We start from the raw sequence: 4,341 nt of genomic DNA, 5'->3' as shown, positions 1-4,341 counted from the left end.
GACGGAGAGCGAGACGGGAGCAAGGAGAGTGAGAAAGAAGGAATGAGAGGAAGAGGGGAGGGGAGGAAGATGCAGACGTAGATAAGTGCACGACGGAAGTACTCTTGGCTCTCGCCTTATGTTGGTCGGGGGGGGGGGGGGGCATTGGCCCCCACCTTACATAAGTTGGGAAGGATTTTAGGAGAGCTTACCTGGATTTATTAGCACCCTCTGCCACTGCCGACGATAGTCTCAGACCGGTGAGACCCACGAACACACCGCTGGCTCTTCTCGTATTCCCAGGCCACAAAAGGATTTGCCGAAATTGTGTACGCAGAGCACCCTCTGCCACTGCAGACAATAGTCTCAGGCCGGTGAGGCCCACGACAACACACCGCTGGCTCTTCTCGTATTCCCAGTCCACAAAAGGCTTTGCCGAAATTGTGTATGCAGCCTGCCCATCACTCAATTATTCACTACCTGGCCTAGTCATGCACCGACTTGAACTAGTAGCCGCTAGCTGGAAGCCTGGAACGATTCAAAGTTCATCCACTGCTCCCGACCAAATCTCATTCTGCTGCCTGCTGTAAAGCCATGCATGCATTGGGAGTTCTTGTTCTTTTGTAGTAGGACTCCTCTTCTGTACTTCTGGGAGTATGTACTCTCATCCTCAATATACCTCATATACGTATTAATTATATCATTTTATTATTCTCAATATACTTCATTAAATATTCTAAAATACGTCAATACGAGTTTTTTTTGAAAAAATAGCATTTGCGACGTATTTTTTGTAATATACTTTTTTCACGTACAAACACATCAGTATATACGTAAACATTTAAAAATATATAGACTCATTTGAATTTTTTCATGAAACTCATTTTGGATTATCTAATAATTACTAACGAAGTATGTTGGGTATCTAATAATTACTAATGAAGTATGTTAAAAATAATAAAAAGATATAAAAGATTCATCTATGTGGTATATGAGGAGCGGAAGTACATACTCCCAGGAGTACACAACTATTTTCACACACACACACACACACACACACACACACACACACACACACACACACACACACACACACACACATATATATATATATATATATATATATATATATATATATATATATATATATTTCAAAAATTCAATCATATCATAAAATTTTGTGGAACTTGTATTTCAACTTTTTGAAACAAAATTTGGGGTCTCTGATTTTTATTGTTGATTAAAATTAATTTGAAAATCACTGAGGTAATATTATTCATTTTTTAACGGGTGGCTTTGGTCTATCAATACCAAATACATTTGGCACATATGAATTGTATTGGTATTACTAAAATAAGTCACCAATCTTAAAGCATATCTGAATGGGCGTTCGTGCCAATAGTTTCTAAATAGCAGAACCGTTAGAAATCTGAGTTGTGTGCTATGTTTTTATTATTTTAAAGCCAAAATGACCCACTGATTCTTTTTTGTGTGAAAAGAATCCAGGTGTACAATAAAGGTTCATGAGAAGTACAAACCGCAAAGATAATAGAAATTAAATCGAGGTCCCTAAACCACTGACCGACCACTATCACTGCCAGAACAAGTCGTCGATGCACCATCACGGAGGTGGCCTGAACTTCTCGATAACAACTGGGAGGTCTCTTGCATGTGCCCTTAAGGAACGGCGCCGCCTTTGTCATCCAGTTGAACCCTTGAATCGTATGAAGAATCTGACATCAAATCTCGTGATCGCGTACGCATGGCGAGAAACCTTAAGCTCACCACCCCAAGGATCTGGTAGGAATCCATGCCGGAGCTTCGTCAAATCCGTCCTAACGGACAAACTCGAGGAGGATCGAAGCCCGAAAGACCGGTACGAAGATGAAGTGCCCCCATCCACCTGGTTGTTGCCCCTGCAAGGACTAAAATCCAAACATGTCTATTAGATTGTAACGCCCTCGATGCGGCTATATCTCCCACGTGTCGAAGCACGACTTCGATGCATAACCGCATAGAAAGCAATGTCGCAAGTGAGGTAATCTTCACACAACCCATGTAATACATAAGGGAAAGAGATACATAGTTGGCTTACAATCGCCACTTCACACAATTACATGAATAAAGCATTACATCATCCAGATACAATCAAGGTCCGACTACGGAACCAAAATAAAAGAAGAACCCCAAATGCGACAAAGGTCCCCGATCGACCCCAACTGGGCTCCACTACTGATCAACTAGAACGAAACAACACAAAGGGCAAGATCTTCATCGAGCTCCTCCTTGAGCTTGGTTGCGTCATCTGCACGGTAACATAGGCACCTGCAAACTGGTTTTGGAAGTATCTGTGAGCCACGGGGACTCAGCAATCTCGCACCCGCGAGATCAAGACTATTTAAGCTTATAGGAAGGATGGAGTAATGAGGTGGAGCTGCAGCAAGCGACTAGCATATATGGTGGCTACAATCGCAAAAGAGAGCGAGAAGAGAGGGCAAAGCACGGTCGATAAAAGTATGATCAAGAAGTGATCCTATAGCAACCTACGTCAAGCATAACTCCAACACCGTGTTCACTTCCCGGACTCCGCCGAGAAGAGACCATCACGGTTACACACGCGGTTGATGTATTTTAAATAAGGTCAACTTCGGGTTTTCTACAACCGGACGTTAACAAATTCCCATCTGCCCATAACCGCGGGCACGGCTTTCGAAAGTTCAAATCCCTGCAGGGGTGTCCCAGCTTAGCCCATGACAAGCTCTCACGGTCAACGAAGGAATAGACCTCCACCCGAGACGTTCCGATCAGACTCGGTATCCCGGTACAACAAGACATTTCGACAGGGTAAAACTAAACCAGCAACACCGCCCGAATGTGCCGACAAATCCCGATAGGAGCTGCACATATCTCTTTCTCAGGGCACACTCAGATGAGCAATCCGTACAACTAAAACCAAACCTCGAGTTTCCCCGAGGGGGCGCTGCACAGGGCTCTAGTTCGGGCCAACACTCAGAGGAGCACTGGCCCGGGGGGGGGGGGGTTTAAAAAAATGATGACCCTTGAGTCTGCAGAACCCAAGGGAAAGAAAAGGCTAGGTGGCAAATGGTAAAACCAATGTTGGACATTGCTGGAGAAGCTTTACTTAAGGTGAACTGTCAAGGGGTTCCCATTATAGCCCAACCGTGTAAGGAACGCAAAATCCGGGAACATAACACCGATATGACGGAAACTAGGGCGGCAAGAGTGGAACAAAACACCAGGCATAAGGCCGAGCCTTCCACCCTTTACCAAGTATATAGATGCATTAATTAAATAAGATATATTGTGATATCCCAACCAGTAAACATGTTCCAACAAGGAACAACATCTCCATGTTCCAACAAGGAACAAACTTCAATCTTCACCTGCAACTAACAATGCTATAAGAGGGGCTGAGCAAAGCGGTAACATAGCCAATCAACGGTTTGCTAGGACATGGTGGGTTAGAGGTTTGACATGGCAATTGGGAGGCTGACAAGCAAAAGGTAGGCATCGTAGCATTGGCATAGCAAGAGCGAGCAAACTAGCATAGCAAAGATAGTAGTGATTTCGAGGGTATGATCATCTTGCCTGAAATCCCGCAAGGAAGAAGAACGAGTCCATGAAGAAGACAAACGGACGTAGACGAACGGATCCTCACAACCTCGACGTTATCGGAACCAACCCGAAGAAGCAAACACCGGAAAAGAAGCACACAACATAGTAAACAACCACCACAACAACATGGCACGATGCACAATTGAGTATGATGCATGTCCGGTTTAATGAAACATGGCATGGCAAAGTGCAACAAACAACACTACAAATTAAGTGGAGCTCAATACGCAACGAGTTGCTTATTGATGAAACACCACGACACGTTATTTAGTTTGATCTCGTTTATGTACTCAACAATATTAAATGTTGGTTAACATGGCAAGAGGGTGAAGCAAAGTAAAACTACCTATCTAGTCAAGTTTAAATAAGGCCGGAAGCAACGAACAACAATTCCGGAAACTCCCCATATGCATATTTAGGTATGGTACTGTTCTGCCCTAAACACAATTTTAGAGTTGTTAAACATGCAAAGTAAGGCCACCATGTTGAACTAGGCATTTTTCTACCCCATTTACATATAAAGTTTATTTAAATCGGAGCTACGGTTATTTAGCTATGAATTAAATCATTTTAACATGGCATAGGAGAAAATTAATGCAAACAGCATTTTTAACATTTTAAATATGGATGAAAGTTGGATATTATTAATCTACACAAAATTCTGAGCAAGTTTCATATATAAAACATTTTAATCCGATGCACGGTTAGTGAGTTATTAAATGCATG

Source organism: Triticum aestivum, chromosome 1A (assembly GCF_018294505.1).
Source record: "Triticum aestivum cultivar Chinese Spring chromosome 1A, IWGSC CS RefSeq v2.1, whole genome shotgun sequence".
NCBI classification, from domain to species: domain Eukaryota; kingdom Viridiplantae; phylum Streptophyta; class Magnoliopsida; order Poales; family Poaceae; genus Triticum; species Triticum aestivum.
Note: the sequence above shows the minus strand (reverse complement) of the source record.